Source organism: Hylobates moloch, unplaced genomic scaffold (genome assembly GCF_009828535.3).
Source record: "Hylobates moloch isolate HMO894 unplaced genomic scaffold, HMol_V3 SCAFFOLD_13, whole genome shotgun sequence".
Lineage (NCBI taxonomy): Eukaryota > Metazoa > Chordata > Mammalia > Primates > Hylobatidae > Hylobates > Hylobates moloch.
This window is the reverse complement of record NW_026652288.1, coordinates 55,554,516-55,580,154: the sequence shown is the minus strand read 5'-3', so window position 1 is coordinate 55,580,154 and position 25,639 is coordinate 55,554,516.

The following is a 25,639-nucleotide window of genomic DNA, read 5'->3' as shown; positions in this document are numbered from 1 at the left end:
ATTTTTATGAAGAATCACTCTGAGAAAATGAAGAAATGGCACTTTCTTGAAGATGTCACACTTTGTTTAGAAGAGGGTTCCTATCACCTTACTAGTTCTTCACTACAGGACAAGCAAGCTAGCTTGTCCCACATCACCCTGAAGACTTGTGGTGAGGTTTGAAGGCATTATCTCCTCCATTCCGGGGCAGGGGCATTCCCTGTCTGCTCCACACTGGATTGGATCCTTCTGTTCTGTGTTCCACAGCACCCTGTGCTCATTCCAACTTTAGGTCAAATGACACATATCATAATGATCAGTTCACTGTGTCTCCCTCCTTCATTAATTCCCCAAGGGTGGAGTAGTGAATGTCACTGACTCAATACTAAGATTGATGACAAGTTTATTACTTATGATGTTTGCCCAACTGCTCACTCTTCCAAGGACAAATAGATATAAACTAGGTCTCGAGATTGATGTTTCTTTTTTTTTCTTACAAGAAATAATAAATAAATGAATAAACCTCCCCTTATTTGAGAAAAAAGGTATGTGTTGATGTTGGATTGGGGCAATGTCCTCATGGAGCAAACATTTTATGATAGTCCAATATACTAATGGGAAATGTCTATTACAGGAGACATTAAATCCCACATCTTAAATCATACGTAACACTTATGATACAGAAGGAAAATATGAACATTTTTATTTTCTATGAAGCGTGTGTAAAATATGCTTGGCTATGTGGCTTAATAAATATTAATATAATGCAACCCTTTTGAAGAGTATAATATAAAATGAGATCATCATATATGTGTATGTGTACATATACACATATACATGTATAGATATAAATATATTAGATTTTTACACCAACGATTATTGTGGAACATGGCAATGAAATGATATCGTTATGAGTTACCCTTGATTCTTCATGCAGGGGAACCTACTCTTCGGTCATGAAGTCCTTACGAACCAACGCTTTCATCTATAGAGTCTTGAGGCTAATTTATGTATTTGTTTCTTTAGAAGTTATATAATAACATGCAGAAAAGTAAAGTGAGCTTTACATGTTGTTCACTCTTTTGAACTAGTAGCTTTAGGTCGAGTTTACTTCTAATATCATTAGCAAATATTTTCTGCAAAGATTTTACCCTTCTTTACATGGTTTTCTCAGACAATTGGAAGAAATGCCTTGTCCTTATTGTGTCGCTTTGTTGTTTTTCGATTCCATACTAACCATTGATATCATGGATTCTCTATTTAACATAGAATGTATTATTAACTGAACCATGAGAAAATAAAATAAACTAATAGAAACAGAAAATATAATAATGAAAGAAATCCAAGATAAAGTGTGCATTAGGCCATTCTTGCATTGCAATTTTCTGTTTTAGTCTGTTTTTGCACTGCTATAAAAAAATACCTGAGACTGGGTAATTTATAAGAAAAGAGGTTTTATTGGCTCATGGTTCTGCAGGCTGTACAGGAACCATAGTGGCATCTGCTTCTGGGGAGTCCTTAGAATCAGGCACTTCACATGGTGAAAGCAGGAGCAAGAGGGAGAGTGTGTGCCACACACTTTTAAACAGCCAGATCCTAAAAGAACTCTCTCACTATCATGAGGACAGCACCAAGAGGAAGGTGCTAAACCATTCATGAGAAATCCACCCCCATGATCCAGTCACCTCCCACCAGGTCCCACCACCAATATTAAGGATTACAATTCAACATAACATTTGGGCAGGGACAAATATAGAAACTACATCATTCTGCCTCTTGATACATACATTCTATTATTTTTATTTTGTTCAAATTGAATGATTTTCCTGTAAGTTACTCAAGGCATGCTAAAAATCTGAGTTAACATGCCCTGACTCTCATGACACAGGACTACAGATCTTGAAATACAGAGTATAGTCTGCTAGGGCTATCCTAGCAAAATTCTACAGCTTGTGTGGCTTAAACTACAGAGATTTATTTCTCACAGTTCTGAAGGCTAGAAGTCCAAGAGGAAGGTTCCTTCAGCGTTGATTTTTGGTGAGGTCTCTCTTCTTGGCTTGTAGACAGCTGCCTTCTTGTTGGATCCTGGCATGGCTTTTTCTCTTGATGCATGCTAAGAGCAAGAAGAATCTCATGCCTCTTCATCTTCTTCTGAAGACACCAGGCCTGTTGAAATATGGCTCCCCCCTTATCACCTCATTTAATCTTAATAACCTCCTTTAAGATCCAATATCTACTTACTGTCACAATGGGGGTTAAAGTTTCAACCTATGAATTCTCAGGGGACAAAATTCCATTCATAGCATAAAGGATAAAATTAATAGGTCTAATAAGTTGAAATGATTTTTTGTAATAATCTATTCATTATAAAATTCATGTGACTGTGCTCTGCTATGGCATATTCAAAAGGGAAGGAAATTCAAAAGGGAAGGAAGATCCAAAGTTAAAACTCTGTATTAGAAAATCTTGTGTACAAATTTAGGTCCAAATATTGACTGAGAAGCCCTTGGCTGACTGTTGAGAAGATTTAAATCCATAAACATGGGAGAAAAACTGTTGTACTTTCCTTTACCACAGCTTTCCTTTACTTTATGAGTTCTCTCTCATCTCTGGGATTTTTTCCCCATCACTCAGAGAGATATTTTCTAGATCATGCCAGTCACAAGAGGAGATTTATTGGCTGTAATCAGTATTAAGCACGACAATTACCACACTATAAACTACACTAAAACTTTAAAGCCATTTGAAAGTGGAAGGCAAAGAGACATCCACTTCAAGCCTCTGCAAAAATTATAAGCTCCAGTTCAGCTTTTCTATGATATTTATAAAATTCACAAAGAACTTTCACAGATATTATCCTTTGAAGCTCAAATTATGCCATGAGACAGGGGGAGAAAAATACGCAAATCAATAAATGTAATCCAGCATATAAACAGAACCGAAGACAAAAACCACATGATTATCTCAACAGATGCAGAAAAGGCCTTTGACAAAATTCAACAACCCTTCATGCTAAAAACTCTCAATAAATTAGGTATTGATGGGACGTATCTCAAAATAATAAGAGCTATCTATGACAAACCCACAGCCAATATCATACTGAAAGGGCAAAAACTGGAAGCATTCCCTTTGAAAAGTGGCACAAGACAGGGGTGCCCTCTTTCGCCACTCCTATTCAACATAGTGCTGGAAGTTCTGGCCAGGGCAATCAGGCAGGAGAAGGAAATAAAGGGTATTCAATTAGGAAAAGAGGAAGTCAAATTGTCCCTGTTTGCAGATGACATGATTGTATATCTAGAAAACCCCATTGTCTCAGCCCAAAATCTCCTTAAGCTGATTAGCAACTTCAGCAAAGTCTCAGGATACAAAATCAATGTACAAAAATCACAAGCATTCTTGTACACCAATAACAGACAAACAGAGAGCCAAATCATGAGTGAACTCCCATTCACAATTGCTTCAAAGAGAATAAAATACCTAGGAATCCAACTTACAAGGGATGTGAAGGACCTCTTCAAGGAGAACTACAAACCACTGCTCAATGAAATCAAAGAGGATACAAACAAATGGAAGAACATTCCATGCTCATGGATTGCAAGAATCAATATCGTGAAAATGGCCATAATGCCCAAGGTAATTTATAGATTCAATGCCATCCCCATCAAGCTACCAATGACTTTCTTCACAGAATTGGAAAAAACTACTTTAAAGTTCATATGGAACCAAAAAAGAGCCCGCAGTGCCAAGTCCATCCTAAGCCAAAAGAACAAAGCTGGAGGCATCATGCTACCTGACTTCAAACTATACTACAAGGCTACAGTAACCAAAACAGCATGGTACTGGTACCAAAACAGAGACATAGATCAATGGAACAGAACAGAGCCCTCAGAAACAATGCTGCATATCTACGACTATCTGATCTTTGACAAACCTGACAAAAACAAGCAAAGGGGAAAGGATTCCCTATTTAATAAATGGTGCTGGGAAAACTGGCTAGCCATATGTAGAAAGCTGAAACTGGATCCCTTCCTTACACCTTATACAAAAATTAATTCAAGATGGATTAAAGACTTACATGGTAGACCTAAAACCATAAAAACCCTAGAAGAAAGCCTAGGCAATACCATTCAGGACATAGGCGTGGGCAAGGACTTCATGTCTAAAACACCAAAAGCAGTGGCAACAAAAGCCAAAATTGACAAATGGGATCTAATTAAACTAAAGAGCTTCTGCACAGCAAAAGAAACTACCATCAGAGTGAACAGGCAACCTACAGAATGGGAGAAAATTTTTGCAACCTACTCATCTGACAAAGGGCTAATATCCAGAATCTACAATGAACTCAAACAAATTTACAAGAAAAAAACAAACAACCCCATCAAAAAGTGGGCAAAGGACATGAACAGACACTTCTCAAAAGAAGACATTTATGCAGCCAAAAAACACATGAAAAAATGCTCATCATCACTGGCCATCAGAGAAATGAAAATCAAAACCACAATGAGATACCATCTCACACCAGTTAGAATGGTGATCATTAAAAAGTCAGGAAACAACAGGTGCTAGAGAGGATGTGGAGAAACAGTAACACTTTTACACTGTTGGTGGGACTGTAAACTAGTTCAACCATTGTGGAAGTCAGTGTGGCGATTCCTCAGGGATCTAGAACTAGAAATACCATTTGACCCAGCCATCCCATTACTGGGTATATACCTAAAAGATTATAAATCATGCTGCTATAAAGACACATGCACACGTATGTTTGTTGCGGCACTATTCACAATAGCAAAGACTTGGAACCAACCCAAATGTCCAACAACGATAGACTGGATTAAGAAAATGTGGCACGGCCGGGCGCGGTGGCTCAAGCCTGTAATCCCAGTACTTTGGGAGGCCAAGGCGGGCGGATCACGAGGTCAGGAGATCGAGACCATCCTGGCTAACATGGTGAAACCCTGTCTCTACTAAAAATACAAAAAATTAGCCGGGCATGTTGGCGGGTGCCTGTAGTCCCAGCTACTCTGGAGGCTGAGGCAGGAGAATGGCGTGAACCCGGGAGGCGGAGCTTGCAGTGAGCTGAGATCGTGCCACTGCACTCCAGCCTGGGGGACAGAGAAAGACTCCGTCTCAAAAAAAAAAAAAAAAGAAAAAAGAAAACGTGGCACATATACACTATGGAATACTATGCAGCCATAAAAAATGATGAGTTCAAAAAAAAAGAAAAAAGAAAACGTGGCACATATACACTATGGAATACTATGCAGCCATAAAAAATGATGAGTTCATGTCCTTTGTAGGGGCATGGATGAAACTGGAAACCATCATTCTCAGTAAACTATCGCAAGGACAAAAAACCAAACACCGCATGTTCTCACTCATAGCTGGGAATTGAACAATGAGAACTCATGGACACAGGAAGGGCAACATCACACTGCAGGGACTGTTGTGGGCTGGGGGGAGCGGGGAGGGACAGCATTAGGAGATATACCTAATGCTAAATGATGAGTTAATGGGTGCAGCAAACCAACACGGCACATGGATGCATATGTAACAAACCTGCACATTGTGCACATGTACCCTAAAACCTAAAGTATAATAATAAAAAAATAAATAAATAAAATAAAATAAAATAAATATTCTTATTTTCACAAAGAAAAAAAAGCTGTCCTAATTACTAGAGGCAAAATCGAAATCTGGTTTTACTAACTACAACTCCAGTACATTTTAGAATTCATTTACATACATTTTACTGATGCCTTTTCATTCAGAAGCTTGTGGCTTCTTCAGTTTCTTCAAACTTTCTACCCAAACCCAAAAGAATAAATATGATCAAAGGAAGAACAAATACATGAGTATTTTATTATAAGTACTCCAAAAATAATTATTTCTTTTCTAGAAGAAAAGGGAATTATAAAAATTGAGATCCAGAATCAGCCAGTTTTCAAGGAGGCTTCTTATTCTCAGGCATTCTTTATCTGTAGTAATCTTTACAAAATGTTCACCTTATCAAAATCCCCTGCATAAAATGCTTCCGTGTTTATCCTGTATCTACATCTAGAAGAAAATACATTCCCATTAGGATGCTAAACAAGATATGGACTTTGTCAACCTCTCAAGCTTTGCTAATTTAGTTTCCAGTCTTGATGTTCCTCAAAAAAAGCTTGCTTTTTCCTATCTCAATACCTACTCATCCTTCAAGAATCAGCTCCAATATCACCCTAATTTGCAAAGTTTATCCTTGAGTTTCACAAGAAAAACTGAATTGTGTTTCTCTTCCTCCTCTAAACAATGATTTCTTTTAATTTTGATTGCTAATTTTTCTCTCTCTCATCTTGAGTAAAGGCTGGGGAGGCCAGCCACTGTGTTCTATGTATCTTTAGATTCCAACACCTTGCCCTAGGTATGTAATAAATGTTTATTAAATAAACCAATGAATTAATAAACTAAAACAAAGATACAGGCTGGATATATAGAGTTGACATCTTGTCAAGAGTTAAAAAAAAAAATGGACTTTAGATTGGATCTATGTTTGAGTCCCAGTTTTGACACACGTTACCTAATACTAACCATGGAAAACTGACCTTGTCTCTCTGTTTCAATATCTATATAATCAAGATACACAAAGGAGCCTGGGATGGTTAGCACTGGGCCTGGTTCATGAACTACTCAACATAGGCATCATTTTAATTGCAATAATAATAAATTTTACTGAGGGAATGGCTAATAGGGTATAGTTGGTGCATAGCCACAGCAAGAGGAATAGGTCAAAGCTATTGCTAAAGGACATAGAGAAAGAAGTTTCACAGCATGTCATATTATAATTCTTTGAGAAACTGCTCTCCCTGCCAACAACCCTTCATGTATGATGGATGAGGTGACATAAGACAAGCTGAGGTGAAGCCAAACAGCAAATGGGATGACTTTTTAAAAAGAAAAAAAAAATGCTACTAACAAGCAACAGTCAAAATCAAAGCGTGATCTTTATGAAACCTCAATGTGGCTACCAGTCACCTAACATGTTTTCAGCTACAGATTCCCACAAAGCTAATGATCACAGCTACTTTAATTCTTTGTAATACAAAGTACAAAGAACATTAACTAAGATGAATTCTCCTCCTAATCAATCATCCTCTATTCCTCATCAAGAAAAATTAGTTACGAAGCCCCCATCCATGGGACTGTGCAGAGAATTGTAACCTTTATGAAAGCATCAGATATTCTTAGAAAGAAAATTAAATATTTCTGAAATTATATGCAGATATTTTTGTGTTTATCTTTCCTTAGCTCTATTTTATAAAATTAAAAGCACTGCTATCAATGCTGATTATCAGTGTCTTTTGTTTAACAGTCCCATGTTTGTAAATACAAGAAGACTTTAATGCAACTTATAATAATTCATCACATAATTGTAGCTGGACTCGTGTTTAATAAACTTTAACATTTTACTCTTTAAAAGTATTTGCTAGCAAATAAGTACTAAAATCCAACTTTTAGGTTGGAAATTGGACATATTTAGGAAACAATATTCATTAAACATAATGTAAAATATTCATACATATATGGTCTGGAGTCAGGGCCAATCAATCCTATTACTATCAACTCATAATCAATCTTTGATAACTCCCTGCTTTACTTGGAAATTCTATTAATTAGCACAACAGATCAAGTTAATATTCAAGCTTGGGAACACACACACAACTGTACGCTCAAACCACGTGAAATAATTTTGTACATTTAATGATTTTCAGAAAAACATTACACAATTAAAATAAATACTTTTAAATTATTTGCAGCAGATTCATTTTAGACCACTAATACAGTGTGCAAAAAATTATTTTTCTTGTCCTGCTTAAATAAACTCCCATCATAGGCCGGGCGCGGTGGCTCACGCTTGTAATCCCAGCACTTTGGGAGGCCGAGGCGGGCGGATCACGAGGTCAGGAGATCGAGACCACAATGAAACCCCGTCTCTACTAAAAATACAAAAAATTAGCCGGGCGTGGTGGCGGGCGCCTGTAGTCCCAGCTACTCGGAGAGGCTGAGGCAGGAGAATGGCGTGAATCCGGGAGGCGGAGCTTGCAGTGAGCCGAGATTGCGCCACTGCACTCCAGCCTGGGCGACAGAGCGAGACTCCGTCTCAAAAAAAAAAAAACAACAACAAAAAAAAAAAACAAAAAAAACTCCCATCATATTGAACCTATGAAAAATGGATTTTTAGTCATGAATAGAGGCAATGTCTAGATTTACATTTCCTTCCCATCACAGAAAGCCCATCAGAGAAAGGGCCCTGAACTGGAATCTTGAATGTATTCAAATTCTCATTTTCCAGGCAGACAGGCAGTCCCTGACCTGTGGTAGCTCTGTCATTCACTGCCCAGAATGGGGTATGGACAGGCTGGTCTGGATTGGGGGCCTTAGCACTTGATTCAGCTTCCCAAAGGCCAGTGGGCCCTGGACTTCACATTACCCATGACACCTTATCAGTGCCCTAAATCCAGAATAACTCTTGCTTTTAGGCTGCATCTACTTTCAGTTCTGCTATATTCTCTCTGGTTTTTACACACCTTGGCTATAGGATTAATGTTTGAAACCTGGAATGGGCAGGGGGAAGCCAGGTGGAGTGGAGAGGAAGAGATGAACATATAGCAAGAATCAATCCAGATCACTGTATAAGCCATTTCTCTAATCTCATTTTAAAAATAAGTCAGAAGACAGTGATGAGTTTTAAGATAAAGCTTTAATAATTGGAATACCCTAGAAGTCACTGAGTGTTTCTTAAAAAGGCAAATGACAGTAATAAATCAACCTTAGAGTAAGAAGGCAGAACTAAAGGAAAATTAACTGTTTTGAAGCTCATCTGAATTGTGATTGTTAATTTTATGTGTCAACTTGACTGGACCACGGGATGCCCAGATATTTGGCTAAACATTATTCCTGGGAGTGTCTATGAGGGTATTTCTAGAATAGATAAACATTTGAACTGGTCAATTGCATAAAGCAGATGAGATTCCCCACTGTGAGTGGACATCATCCAATCTGTTGAGGGCCTGCATAGAACAAAAAGGCAGAGAACATTGAATTCCCTCTCTGGTTGATGTTTGAAGTGGGACATGGAGCTTCTCCTGTCCTTCATGCTCCTGGTTTTCAGGACTTCAGACTTGGATGGGAATCTATGCCATTGACCTCTGACTCTTAGGCCTTCAGACTACAGCAATAGTTTTCCTAAGTCTCCAGCTTGCAGACAGCAAGTTACTATTATTATTATTTTATTATACTTTACGTTCTGGGTTACATGTGCAGAACGTGCAGTTTTGTTACATAGGTATACAGTGCCCTGGTGGTTTGCTGCACCCATCAACCTGTCACCTACATTGGGTAAAATAATAATAATAGTAACGAACTCTTTAACAGCAGATCATGGGACTTCTCAGCCTCCATATCTGAGCCAATACTTTGTGATAAAGAAAGATATTCTATTGGTTCTGCTTGTCTGCAGAACGATGATGAATACATGTAAGCTTCTAAAAGTGTCCCTTTAAAATCTACGTTTCTTTTAAAATCTCCTTTAAGTAGACTTTACTCCATAGCATAAGAAACCTGTCTTCATTCACAATATTTCTTTTGAAATGATTGTCTTACTCTGTCTTACTCTGGAGTCTTCTCTGAATTTTAGAGGCCGCCTGGGAGGAGGTGAAAAATGAATTAATTAACCTGTATTCTACAACATCTATTATTCCCATCAGAGCAACCCCACTCAGATATATTCTGTAGAGAACTTCCTAGTAAACTGCTTTCTGAAGAAAAGATTCTCTGGAAAACAAAATGTGTGAAAAACTACTATAGGGTATCAGAGAAATGACTATTGTGATAGAATAAAAGGTAGGTGCTAAAACACATAATCTATAAAGCTAATGAAATTCTTTATCACGTGAAAGGGCAAAGGCAACACTAGTAAAATTGACAATCGAAAGACCTTATTAACTATCAAAGTATCTATATTTGTAGTCCTCTCAGCCTAACATTTTGTCGGTAAGCATTTTTAAATAAGCAATTGAAAATTATCTCTGTAGGTAGAAAATTCAATACTCAGAGATTTTAAAGGAAAATAGAATATGAATTGTAATTCCTTTTATATATCCAAGTATACTTTTCTACATATTTTCCTTAAAAGAGACCTCTATTTTATTTACCATCTATAATGTTCACATTGAGTAAAATCTCAATATCTATTAATAATTATTATTTTTAATAATAGCATTACTAAAATAAGAAAAGAGAATAAGACGAGGAGAAGAAATCTGGTTTAGAAAAAAAAAAAAAAAAAACACCTGTAACAACAGAAGCAGCTCTGTCTGAAGGCCTATTTTACCACCTAATGTGTTGTTTAACTTCTCTGAGCCTCAGTATCTTCATCTATGAACTGAAGTGAATGAAGTTAATGATAACTTTAACATGAAGTGCCAGGTACTTTTCTAAGCATGCAGTATCCATTAATTTCATTCATCACACACTGGGGGCCTTAGCACGTGATTCAGCTTCCCAAAGGTCAATGGGCCCTAGACTTCACATTACCCGCCACACCTATGAGGTGGTTGCTACTATTATCACCATTCACATGGGGAAACTGGAGCCCAGGAAAGGTAAATACCTTGTCCAAGGTCACTGTATTAGTCTGTTCTCCTGCTCATAATAAAGACATATGCAAGACTGGGTAATTTATAAGGAAAGAGGCTTAATTGACTCACAGTTTCTTATGGCTAGGGAGGCCTCATAATCGTGGTGGAAGGCAGATGAGGAGAAAAGTCATGTCTTACATGGTGGCAGGCAAGAGAGCAGTACAGAAGAACTGCCTTTATAAATCCATCGGATCTCATGAAACTTATTCACCATCAAGAGAACAGCATGGGAAAGACCCGCCCCCATGATTCAATTACCTCCCTCAGGGTCCCTCTCACAACACGTGGGAATTATGGGAACTACAATTCAAGATGAGATTTTGGTGGTGACACAGCCAAACCATATCAGTCATGTAGTCACCAAATGGTAAAGTTGGGATTCAAACCTAAGCGGTCTGACTCCAAGGCTACACTCTTAGCCACTATTTTATATTTCATCTTTAGGGAGTTGAGTCCATACATTAAGACTACAGACTGTTTGTTCTTTAGCCCTTGGTTGATAACTTATCATTCATTCTACAGATATTTATTTGCATCTACTATGTGTCAGCTACTCTTGTAAGCAATGAAGATACCTAGTATATCTAGTAATAAAGGCAGGACAAATGATTACTTGAAAATGCTTACGTTATAATAGGGATGAAACAAAATAATCAAAGTTTGTATGTCAGGTGATAGTAAGTGCTAATAATAAAAATAGAAAAAAAGGGATTGAGATAATAGGGGCAGTTCCTATTTAGTTTAGCATAGAAAGCTTTCCTGACATGGTGATGCTTGAATAGACATAAGAAATAAATGAATGAATTATCTGGAGTGATTATAAGGATTATATGAAATAAATACATACAGCTACCTAAGAGAGCAGATGTGTCATAATAGGGGCTGTCAATTTCTTCTTGAGAGAGGAAAATTGGGCCCTGGTAGAAGGCAAAGTCTTGATGGAAAACCTTTTTCATTCAAGCTATTTTTTTTTTTAGTAAAAAAATAAAAAACAAATATGACCAAAAGTCTCCAAATCCCCTTGAGCACTCAAATTTACAAAAGCAAAAGCATTGCAAACTGAGATAAGTACAAGCTGTGTGTCCATCTGTTTGCGTGTGTGTGTGTGAAAGAGAGACAGAGTTCAATGACAGAGTAAAAGGAGAGAGAAAATTTGATAGAGACATTCAAGGAGTTAAGCAGAAAGTGCTGACAAACTTGTGAGCACTTCTGAGCATGAAGTGTCTGATGTGCTAATAAGTAATGCTTCAGCATTCAGAACTTTTGTACAGTCAGAAGAAGATGAACATTTCACTGCTTCTGGATTTCAACCAGCTCAATTAATACCATATATACCATATGGCTCACCCAAATTCATGAATCACAGGTACAATTACCATTGTGTTTTAAACAGTACCATGACTATCATAATGCCATGCAGAGAAATTAAAGTTTCCTTTGGGAAAATTATGTGGATGTTAAAATTTTATATGACTTACTTGAAAAAAAAACATTGGGTTGTAATAGCTCTAAATTTCTTTTTATGATATATAACTGTGAATATCCATCAAAGCATGTGACTTACCTGAGTCCACATGGTACTTTTAGGGATTACTTCATTTCATGGTTTCAGTACTAAATTAAAGTAAAATTCATATAGAAGTCTACCTGAAATGTAATACAGAATCCAGGTGCAGGTATAGTAAAATAGTAATTACTTTGGCCTTCTTGGCTTGGACAGGTGGATCAGACCAGGTTAGTGTTACCTTACATTACATTGCCGTTGTTGCATAAACTTTGCAGCCACTTACTGATATCTGTGCCCATCTATTTAATTTAATTTAAATACTTAGTTGATAGATATAATACAGGGACATTTGAGTAATGGAAGGTGGGGGACACAAATGTGCTTTTGTTTCTCTAATGGTAACAAAAGTTCTTTGCAAGAGGAAATAATTGGAGGAACTGTAATCCAGTCAGCTGCTCTCTGTTCCACCTATTGCATGATTTGATTAAGTTTTGGCTGTCCCGGTGGAGGTCCTTGCCAGAGAACGGGGTGCTGCAGGAGACCACACCCTCCGAGCAAGTCCTCTCTGTACTCTTCCACCTTGCCCTTTCCTTCACCCAAAACTGTCAGCCTTGCTTTTCCAAACTTTTACATATCGTGTGCTCTAACTCAAGCTGTTGCACTCCTCTAAATTGCTGTTCAGATTATTTTATCTAAGAAGGGAATTCTGAAAGTTTGAAAGTATCAGGCATGCAATATTTCAGTCACATAATAAATCTTTTTAGTATGACCTCATGCCATGGCCCTTCAAAATACATCAAATTAAAGCTTTAAAAACCAAACACTGTCAGAAGGAATAGTGTAATAACTCCTTCGAGTGGCCGAAGTCTCTATTCTTCATCTCCTCTCTAAATTTCTCCATAAATTGCAAGCCTAAATTTGTTTTGAAGGGGCTGGTAACTATGATGATAACAAACAGTATTCTGCAAAATCAGAGAACTGATTCATTTCTTTATCATAGTACTATTTTACTTGATAAGTTAATAGTAAAATCAAATATTAATAATAAACATAGCTCTCAAGCTCTTTAGATGAAGTAATTTCTCTGAGAATAGATCCACCCATATCTATTTCCGGAAATGTAAATTGCAAGAAACATTAATGCAACATTTCTTTTTCACTAACATAAAAAGCATAGTAGTTGTGCTGGTTTATTTTAAAATAAATATTCAATATGAACTTTACATAATAATTTGGCTTTACAGGAATTTTATATTTTAGTAACTAAGTAACATTAAAAAATACAGTGATTTATTACTTCATGTAAGATAAAGGTAATAGTATTGTAACTATGGAGACAACTTTTGATCAAAAATATTGTCAAGACACAGACCTTTCCATGAGTGTTGCCTTCTATGTTCACACCCTTTCTAGATGTGGTATGACTTTTCTTCATTCCTTATAAAACCTAAATACTAAATATAAATAATGCTTACAATGCACATACCGTATGGTTTACACTGAAACAGATAAGTAGTTTCAGAAAGCCACATTTCTGATTTTATAGCAGCCCCTATGTATCATTTATTCATTTAAATTTTATCTCAACCCTCAGAGGAAACTTATTGCATATCCCATCATCAAACTTCAAAAGACACAGTTTGTTATCCTAAGTAAGTATTCTTTCCTTACAGTGACAGCATAAGCCTACGAATCTGATTTCATGAAAACTTTCTTTACCTCCATTGATATTCACTGTACTTTTTTAGATAGTGTCCTAAGGCCAATAGGCTTTTGGCAGAGGAGATAGTTGGCAAATCTGTGAATATGAATGTTAAATAGAAGTGGCTTTGTTGTATTTTTGAGACTTCTGAACCACTTTTCGGATTCACTCCCAATCAGTTAATACACTAATCAGTTGTATTTTGAGACATCTACTATGTATGGGAGAAGCAGAATTCCCTGTGCAATCAAATTGGGTCATCTCGAAATACAAAATATAAACAAGTGTTAAATGGTGTCCCGAATCAGGAAGTACTAAATGAATTCAGAGGAGTAAGTCAGCTACAACACTTGTAGAGACTTCAATATCACCTGCTTTTGATAAGTGGGCAAAAATGAAGAGACTGGAAGGAAGGAAAGAAATTTCAGGTGGAGGAAGAGACTGAGCCTTGGAGACACAGGCCTGGTTAAGAATATTCTCCAGAAGTGAAAGGGATTGTTCTCTCTAGAGTTTAATGGGGAATGATTTTAGATTGTTTGAGTGAGGGCAGAGAATGAAGGACTTTGAGGGATCTATAATAGTAGCCTCTTAAAGTGAACTCTTGTAAAATCTTCAGCAGGTACATGAAAACTGTATGTGAGAAATCTTGACATATTGGATTGGAATTAAGAGAAACTGAGGTCATAGGACCTCACAGTCAGGCAGAGGATTGTTCTTCCTAATGTCCAGAAAACAATTACAGCAAGAAAATAGTTGTCTGTGAAGAAATGAATTTGAAAAGTCATCAAAATCAAAGGAAGAGATAATTACTCTCAACCAATAATGACAGACTAGTGGAGGCCTTAAAAAGATTTGTAAAGTTTATTGGGCCAGCCAAACAGGTGAATACCCATTCCATAGCTGTGCCTGTCTTCTTCTTACTGCCACACTTTAGACAACATCATTATTTTGTCTGGAATGCACTTCCTCTCCCTTGCTAACTGTAACAATAATAGCACCTGATATTTACAGAATGCCTTATACTTGTGAATTTGCAAAATGGTCAACTTCATTATGTGGGTGGAACCAGAAAAAAGTGATTTGCCCAATCATATAATCTAGAATAAGACTAACTCTAGTTCTTGAGTTCTTTAACACCTCTATTTTTAAAAAAGACTTTGATTGACCAAAATAAGGTTTAAACTATGGAGCTCAACTATGACGTAATTCCTGAGAATTGCTCTTGGGTGATGATAGTAGTTATGCCTATGTTGACTTGCCAACCTGTCAGATTAGAGGTGAAGCTTGATTTAATCCTCGTCAAGATTAAATTAAATTAAATCAATTATTTTTTCCCAGTCTTTCCTAGATATATGATCTTCACTTGTTACAACCTTCTCACTGTGTGTTGGTGGAAAATTCACCTATTGCCTCTTTGGCCTTATGCTTAGAGAGAGGCACAGGTGAAGGTCCTTTCAAGGGGTTTAACAATTGGCATGAATATGTGTTGTTTGCACACAGATTCTGTTTTCCAGGCAGAGTGCCCAGCTTCATTTGCATTTTTGTTTATTATTTCTTCAGCATTCCACATGCTATTCAGCTGGCTGTTTTGTGAATCTGATCACATTTGGCTTGCTATTCTTTAAAAGGGAAAGTGTCATTTTAAGATGGGGAATAGTTCTATATCTGGAATGGGATACAATTTGTAATTCTGAGTCTTTTGTGTTGTTCCATTCATTTGTGTACCAGAGCATTCCCTGGATGTTTTACGGGTACCCTATGGAAAGAAGCCTTTCTGAGGTTCCTATTATAACACCAAAAGAGAAAAATACAGAGACAATCGGATCTATGAAAAAACAAAACAATATGCTAATTATTTACCACGTTTAAATTCAAGCAGGTTTTCAGTATTTTTTTTTTTTTTGGTAGTTGAGATATGTGGTTTACATCTGGCTAACATGCTTCATGTAGTAATGTGTATAATGTGTCTGGTGTGTGTGTGTGTGTGTGTGTGTGTGTGTGTGTTTAAAAGAGAGAATTAACAGAGAGAGATAATTGGAAAAATATCATGAAACAGTCCCAATTACACTAAGGTGCCTCCTCTACCATCATGAATCACCAGCCAGGAGGCACGTTTCTCTGGTGATTCACTTCAATTCAATTTTATAAAAAAAATTATTTCTTGGTTTATAGCACCGAGAGAGACATTATTATGGATGCTAAGATGAATAGGAGTTTATTTAGGGCAAAGGAAGAAAAAGGGTGACAGCCACAGGGAGCTATCTCTACAAATAAATGGGCTTTCAGTAAAGCAAGGCACATTGGGAAATGGAGGTCCGGCACATCTGCAATATAGTGGGGAATGAAGAGATGGCCATGGAGGATGAAACAGATGAGGCCATAAGGATATGGGAATGTACTGTATGTTATTCAAAAGAAATCAGAATTTATTCTCTCTGTAAGGGTAACTACTGTTAACATTTTTATTTAGACACAGAACATGGTTTTTGGTTTCTGGCCGATAGTCTATCTCCCATTCTCCACCAACTCTGAAGTGATGAGCAGGAGTAGTAAAGGCATTCTCCCTAATTCTGCCTTTGTCAGTGCTCTCACAAAATTTGTAGGGTGGAAACAAGTGCCTAAGAGCTTCAATTCGTATATAGACATAGTTTGTAGGGCGGGGAACTAGTGCCTAATAGCTTCAATTCGTATATAGACATAGTTTGTAGGGCAGGGAACTAGTGCCTAATAGCTTCAATTCGTATATAGACATAGTTTGTAGGGCGGGGAACTAGTGCCTAATAGCTTCAATTCGTATGTAGACATAGCTGGTTCTATTGCTCAACAAGATTACACATTTCTGGATTCTCAGTCAAATTTAGTCTGTAGGCCACAGGCAGCATGCTTCCTAACAAAGATCTATTGCCTTTTTGTCTCTACTTGCAGACTAGTTCACTCTAACCTGAAATTTTGCTGGAATTTTGTGATGCAATTGTTTGCTGGAAGTTTCAAGAAGCAGCCAGCACACAAACACATTCTGATTTTTTTCCCACTTATTTACCCAAGGCTACAGCACTGGCTGGTACTTCATTTATCTTCCAAAGTATAGTAAGCAATATGATTTTCAAAAATAATTTCAACTTTTATTTTCGATTGAGGGGGTACCTACGCAGGTTTTTTATGTGGGTATATTGTGTGATGCTGAGGTTTGGGGTACAATTGGTCCCATCACCCGGATAGTGAGTATAGTACCCAACAGTTAGTTTTTCAGCCCTTCCCCTGCTCCCTCTTCTATTCTTCCCCAGTGTCTATAATTGCCATCTTTAAGTCCATGAGTGCCTGATGCTTAGCTGCTGCTTATAAGTGAGAACATGTGGTATTTGGCTTTCTGTTCCTGCGTTAATTTGATAAGCAATATTTTGACTCAATGCTTTGCAATTTCTCAACAAAAGTCACCAGGCTTCCAAGCTCCAATATTCATATCCCCTCTACCTCTACTGAGTCAATGCCACATTTTAGATTTTTTGTTTTTTGCATTCTACTTCTATCAAATTTTGGTAGTTAATACAAACAATAAACAAGGACCAATGCCAATTTTGTTAGTTTTCAAATAAATTTTTAAAATAATGAAACAATAATGAAAATAAAATAATAAAACAAGTAAAAATTTAATGATAAATAACAATAAATGTGAAGTAAAACTGGTACTCATACATTCATATTGGCAACACTGTTTTCATTTGATTGAGCAACATAGATCAAGACTAATAATATATTTTGATATGCAGTAACATTGATGCAAACCTTTTAAAGAAATAATAAACTTTATATAAAAACAATGTGTATGATTTGCTTCCTGTCATCAATAAAAATAGGAAGCTATTTGTCTTAGTCTATTTGAGTTGCTATAACAGAATACAATAGACTTAGTGGCTTATAAACAAGAGAAGTGTATTTCTCACAGTTCTGGAAGCTGAGATGTCTGAGATCAAGGCGCTGGCAGATTTGGTGTCTGGTGAGGGTCCACTTTCTGATTCATACATGGCTGTCATTTGGCTGCATCTTCACATGGCAGAACGAACCAGGGAGCTCTCAGGGTCCTTTTATAAAGGCACTAATCTCACCTAGGATGGCTCCTTCATGAGCTGAATCACATTCATGCCCTGATCACCTCTCAAAGACCGCACCTCCAAACCCCATCAAATTAGAGATGAGATATCAACATATCAATTTTGAAAGGGACACAAACTTTTCATCCATGGTCTACTCGAATATTGAAATGAAGAAAAGTAGATAAGACAATTACAAAACCTCTATTCAACAGAATATTATGTAGCTATGAAAATAATTATGAAGACTATGTTGTCACATGTTAAAGGGCTCATTGTATAAAAGCCAGGATATAAAATTACATGTGTGTAATGACTGCAAGCAAGTGAAGTAATGTATAAAAAATTATTGGATATGATTATAGCTAATTGATTATAGCTGTTCTATTAAGTGGTGAGATCATGTCATTTTTCTACAATTTCCAAGGTTTTGTCCAGGAAAAATACCTAAAGAATTATGGCCTATGAACTGACATGATTTACCTATGAAAATAATAAACTGAACCTATATTATTAAAACAGTTTAAAAGGGGCATATTACTGTAGTCTGGTGGTTTAGAATGAAAACGCATTTTGTAAAGGTTGGGCTTTATGCTACTTGCAGAACAGCTGTCTTTATCCATTTATCCATTAATTATTTTCTATAACTTATTTACTTAAAGTTATACAAACTGCTGGTAGTTAATTTCTTAAATTCCATAGAGGTTTATCAAATTAATTCTCAGTCAATCTCCTCTGGTAGTGTTTGAGGCTCAGTTTAAAATTATTTTTGAAATATGCACACCAACATTCCACAATATATCTATAACTCCTATAAAATGGTTTTCCATTTTCTGTTTTTTGTTTTGTGTGTGTGTGTGTGTGTTTGTGTGTGTGTTCATTTGTTTTTACTGTGAGCTTCTTCCATTTCCCTAATTCTGCAAACTATTTCTGAAGTATTTAAAACAATGTTTTTTAACTTGCCACAAAATAACTTTGGTATAGCTAATGGGGGAATGTCAATATAAATTTGATAGGTAGAAGATCAAAGGCAGAGTAGATTTTTTTAAAAAGGACAGACGTGTGATATACACATAGTAAATTCCCCTGGTTTGGGATCCTGTGATCTGAGTTTAGTTAGGTTCGCAGTCTTTTGTCTTTCCCTCTTGGAACTCTTGTATCCACTACATGAGTCTATTCTTCTCTGTGTTAATACTTTTATAAGAATACTGGTGGCCTTTTTTTTTAATGGGGAAGCTCATGTGCTACATATTGTTTCTCTTCCAATTGTTTATCTCAAGATAAATCTATTTTCATTTGAACAAACTATATTACCTCTCTTGAGTAAAGATCACTTTTATAATTTTTGCAGGATAGATTTTTAGATTATTTTGTAGTAGTTCTGGTAGCTTTCCCAATAATAATTCTAATACTCGAGTTCACTCACTATTACCCCTCCCTTATATCTTACTATTTTCATTTGTCTTTTTCTTTCTTTTTTTTTTTTTTTAATCTGAGATGGAGTCTCACTCTGTCGCCCAGGCTGGACTGCAGTGGCGCAATCTCGGCTCACTGCAAGCTCCGCCTCCCGGGGTCACGCCATTCTCCTGCCTCAGCCTCTCCGAGTAGCTGGGACTACAGGCGCCCGCCACCACGCCCGGCTAATTTTTTGTATTTTTAGTAGAGACGTGGTTTCACCATGGTCTCGATCTCCTGACCTCGTGATCCGCCCGCCTCGGCCTCCCAAAGTGCTGGGATTACAAGCGTGAGCCACCGCCCCCGGCCTCATTTGTCTTTTTCTTCTGCGCTTTGGGGGAGCGTCTCAAGTTTGTCTTCCAACCATTGATATTTGTTGTTACTTAGTATTTTCGTTTGTTTTGATTTTTGGTTTTCCTCCACCCTGTCTGTATCTATCACACTTACATTCTTTTGTTTGTGACCTTTACATCTATACCTGCATTTATAATTGTCTCTATTTTTGGGCTAGAATCTTTATCTCTTGAATTAAGGGGGTCAATTTCCCAAAATGTTCATCTGGCTTAGTAAATATTGGTATTCCTCTGAATCTTTAGGATACTGATTCTTTTTATTTGCTGCAATAATTTTGCCTGATTATTTGTGTGTGTGCTCTGTGTGTGTGTGTAACTAATTCTCATCTTCATAGAAGTCATTGCAGAACATGATATTGATAAATAACTAAAATTGGTGATTTTCTCTATTTACTTGGTTGATGTGAACTCCAAAACAAATGTCTAGCAGACTTTTGTCTAATTCAGATTTGAGGGACAAATGCGAGAACATCTTACAATTCCTAAGACTGTTATTTTTTATATGAAACTAAGAAAAATATGTATTTATTTAAAGATAGGTTCTCACTACGTTGCCCAGGCTGGTCTTGTTCTTCTGTCCTCAAGCAATCCTCCAGCCTCTGCCTTCTGAGTATCTGGGATTATAGGCATGAGCCGCCATGCCTAGCAATAAAAACTTGTTTTTAAAAATTACACCCCCCAATTTCAAATACTTTCACCTTTTTCTTGTGTGCTCTCCACCTACATAATTTAACTGTGGGGATTCTACTTCCAAGGCCTCAATGTGACATTCTCAGTATCCTTTCTTCCTATCCTCCCTCAGTAACATCAGTTTCCTCAATAACATCGCGGAATCCCTAACTCAACACTCCCACCCACCCCACCATATGCGTTTTGTCAAATACTTCTGGAATTTAAGTCCTTGAGTACATACAGCAGGAAAGAGAAATTTTAACTGGTAGGAGAAATACAGCAATCTGATTTAACACCCAAAAAACCAAAGGTGGGTGGCTGCTTTTCTAGTTTTTTCACTCCATGATTATTATTTTAATCAATAAATATTTATTAAGCTCCACTATATGGCAGAACTGAGCTAGGTAGTGGAAATACCATGGTAATAATAAGCAAACAAAAACTATGATCTCTATGTTCATAGACCTTACATTTCAGTGGGAGAGATAAACATGAATAATCATAATGTGTCTCTTTCATTTTTAATAAAAAATTGTGGTACATATGACAAAGGGAAAGCATAGAGAAAGGGAAAGTAGTCGAGGATTAAGAACGATTCTCTCGGTAGATGGTATTTAAGCTGAGGACTAAAGAATGAGAAGGGGTTAACCATGTGCTGAGCATAAATGTGGTTGTCAGGTGAGAACAGGGCTGGAGAGCAGGCAGTGGGAACACAGCCTGCTAAATGCCCGGGGGTAGCAAAGAACTTGGCACCAATCTCGTGTGTCTGAAAAAGAAACCATTTAGTTAAGGAAAAACGAAGCATAATTTTTCCTACAAGTGAACCTGATGCACAGAGGCTGTCACCGCTTTTATTGTTTTATTTTGCCAGTTCTATTTCAGCAAGTAGACAGTAGGTTCTTCTTCATACTGTCATCATGAGTTTTCAATCTTTTTTTTTTTTTTTTTGAGACAGAGTCTCGCTGTCGCCCAGGCTGGAGTGCAGTGGCGCGATCTCGGCTCACTGCAGGCTCCGCCCCCCGGGGTTCATGCCATTCTCCTGCCTCAGCCTCCTGAGTAGCTGGGACTACAGGCGCCTGCCACCACGCCCGGCTAATTTTTTGTATTTTTAGTAGAGATGGGGTTTCACCGGGTTAGCCAGGATGGTCTCGATCTCCTGACCTCGTGATCCACCCGTCTCAGCCTCCCAAAGTGCTGGGATTACAGGCGTGAGCCACCGCGCCTGGCCGAGTTTTCAATCTTAAAAAGCATATTAATAAGGATTTTTGGCAGAATCTGAAGGAAGATTTGCTAATCAGCTGACATTTTAAGGAGAATCTATCAAGTGGTCAAGCATTCTCAAAGCAGAAGTACAGTGACTAAAAAGACCACAAGGATGACTATTACAGTTGTAAGGTTGGCTTGCACCCTTCCATAGGTTTGGCTAGTAAGGAGTCAAGAGTCCTAGACAGATCCTGACAATTTGCTTCTTAAGCAAAAGCAAAGCAACATCAGCATGATGATGTCAGCTCCCCAAGTCCCTGGTTCCACATTATGACACTAACCCAGAAGAGTCAGATGGTGGGTGACACCAGTGAAGTGTCACTCTGTCATGGAGGAGCAGCCTCTATACCACAGCCAAGCAGGTTTATAAACTTAGTCAAGAATTCTGCAGCTGTACTCCAAGGGGTGAGGTGAGGTAGAAAAGTCCTTTACTCAACTGAAACCAGGATCGTCTTGTGGGAGTCTTCCACAAGATTGGAATGAGAAACTGCCTTCCAGCAACTCCTTAAAAGGTGTACCTCCCCTTACACCAAAAAGAGAGTCACAGAACTCGCCATCAAGCCTTGAGTCAGACTATGGTCAAGCATTGCCCTGCGTGGAGCTGTGCAAGATTGCCAGGGCACCATGGCAGAGCCATTTCCCTACAGAACCCCCATTTCTTTTCAATACTCTTCTAAAATATGTGCTCCCAGTGTCCTTTATGATAATCAAAAGGAGTTCATAGCAATGACTTATAGAAAAATAATGCAAACTATTATGATAGTAAAACAAAATGACAACTCTCTTTCCCTCTTTCCTTATTTATACATATATTCTCTATCACTCTCTCTCTGGTATATATTCCCTAAACCACAGGCTTTTGCCCTAAGTTTTTGTGATTCAAGATGACTAAATTGTATCTCCATCCCCTTTTTAGGGAGATGGAAATAATTTCTAGACAATTTTAAGACTATAGGCTAACATAGATAGGGACAATTATCTCTGGCTCTGAGAAGAGAGTCCTTAGCCCTATTGAAGAAACTCAGGAAAGACTTCTGGAAAACATGACACCCAGGCTGACATCTAATGGAAGAGGATAAGTTCAACTTGTAGCTCTATTCTTGGCCTCTGATAAGTATTCAAAACGTCAGATGAAGGATGATACAGGGCCAGTGTTGTGGCTGGCAATAAAGGCCAGGACAAGCCAATGTAGCAGTTTAACTGTCTGAGTATTTTACGTCTTACCTTGAAGGTGATTTTAGAAGTTAAATTACATACATTTAATTTATAATTTAAGATTATATTTTTGTATGCATTAGATAACTGTGGCAACAGGGAGCATAGATTCATACCCCTACCATCCCCCAGCCCCAAGAAGCTAACTAAAATGGAAACAGAACAAAACAGAAAATAACAAAAATAGATTAGCAGGAAACTGAAAATGGAAACTGAAAATCTGACTCTAAAATTTATATGGAAATTCAGAAGAACAAGAATAGCTAAGACGATCTTGCATTACACATTCTTACGTGTAAGAATTCTTGCTTTATGGATATCAAGGCTTGCTATATGGTAGATAATTAAGAGAGGGTGGGGCTGCATCAACTATAGACACATAAACCAATGCAGTGAAATAGATGCCCAGAAAAAGGCTCACATAGACACAGATACTTGATTTATGCAAACATTAGTACTTTTGAGAAATGCAATAGAGAGTGCTGGGTTATTTGTAAAACTATATGGGAAAAAGGGCTTACCAAATATTGTTTCTAGGTAGACACTAGACAAATATGGAAGGCAGAATAATAAAGCATCTAAATAAAGATAACAGAGGAGAATATCTTCATGACTATTGTTAGGAAGTAACTTTTAAAATAAAACATAAATACAATCATAAATTCATTAAACTACTTCAAAATTAAGTACTTTTAATCAAACTACACCATTTGAGAGGCTGAAAAACAGGCTACAAAGTGAGATAACTATTTTCTTCATCTATAGCTGAACTTAGGAATAATATAAAGGACTCCTACCATTGCAGACTGAATTGTGTCCTCTGAAGATTCATATGTTGAAGCCCTAACTTCCAATGTTTCTGTGTTTGCAGATACAGCCTTTAAGGTCATAAGAGTGGGGTCCTAATATGATATGACTGATGTTCTTGTAAGAAGAGAGCAAGACAACAGAGTTTGCCACTCTCATACAGAGAAGAGGCTATTAAGGACACAGTGAGATGGCAGCTGTCTGGAAGCCAGGAAGGAGCCTCACTAAAATCCAGCCCTGATGGCACCTGGATCATGACTTTCAATTCCAGCACTGTGAGAAAATAAATTTCTGCTGCTTAAGCCACCCAGTCTGATATTTTGTGATGGCAGTCCAAGCTGACTAAGACACCTGCCAATCAATAAGAAAAAGACAACCCTGCAAGGAGAAAAAGGTAAGGGACTTGAACAAGCACTTCACAAAAATACCTCAAGGGCCAATACATATGACAGAGCATCAGGGATCTGCACAGGAAAACAGAAGCTACTCTATGTATTCCAGGTATGAAGGGCTTTATTAGAGGGAATTAGAAGCTTGTACAAACATTTAAAGAGCTGAGAGAGTAGAGCTCAGAGAAGCTCCCACCCTCTCAGTCTACATCAGTAAAGCAAATAGTTCCCAGGAGTCTGTGTTCTCTATACAATAGTTATCAACAGGCTTCTGTGAATCTAATGTCTGCCTGTGAGTCTTGCTACAACCTCTTCTGAAAAATGTGACTTTCCCTTCCCTTCTAGGAATTGCCTCTAAATGTTAGACTTCAGTGCAAAATAAGACAGGCGGTTGTTAGGACTGTCATCTCTGGCTTACCCTCTGTCATACAGAAAATATCTTAGTAGGGATGCTAATTTAATACACTCAATTCAGAACAGTGTTCAACTTCATTTTTAATCAGCAAAATAGGAAGCAAACCTATGTACAGGTTCGCTGCACACCCATGAGGTGGCTAAAAGTAAAAAGATTGGTAATACTAAGTGTTGGTGAGTATGCTGAGTGATAGTAGTCCTCATAAAAGTGTAGAAGTGTGAATTAGTGTAATTAGCTTAACCACATTGGAAAGCAATTTGGCACTTTCTATTAAGTTGACCATATGCGTATCATGTGACTCAATTCACTTTTAAATATATCCAACAAAAATATGTAAAAACATGTACCAAAGACCATGCTATAATGTCCACAGCTCAAATATTTATAGTAGGCATACCCTGGAAATAACCCAAATGCCCATATATAATGCCTAAATTATGGTAGACTCAAACAATGGTATACTAAAGAGCAAATAAAACAAGTAAGTTATACCTATATGCAACAAGATGGACAAACTTTAGAAATATAGCCTGAAAGAAACCAGAAAAAATATACATACCTTATTATTTCACTCATATAACATTTAAGACAGGCAAGAATGAACTATTGTGTTAGGAATCAGGATACTGGTTACCTTTAAAGGAAATAAATCAGTGAGGAGGAGGAGAATTTCTGGTTACTGAAAATTATCCATGTCCTAGAAATATTCATATTGTGATAATTTATTGAGTTGTACAATTATATTTTATTGATCATTTTCTTTGCCTTCTACATCATAATAACAAAGGTAAAAATATACTAAACAAACAGCAAACATGGAAATGAGTAAACAAGCAAAAGCTTCAAAATTAGGAAAAACAATCTTGCCAAGAGAGACCCAACAATGGAAAGGTATAATTTAGTACTTTGTCTTAAAAAGTAACAGAAAGGAAATAAACAAAATGTTCTTTCTCGTCTTAGTACAGTTCCCAAACCTATCCCTGCTCTTACCTCCCAAATGTGCCAAATGTGATACCCAAAAGCTGAAAAAATTCAGGAAATGTTTACTTAATGAGAATTGTGTGCAGGGGAAAGTGGGAGCTTGGAGGAAAGCTCTGAAACACAAGGGCAGAGCTGTG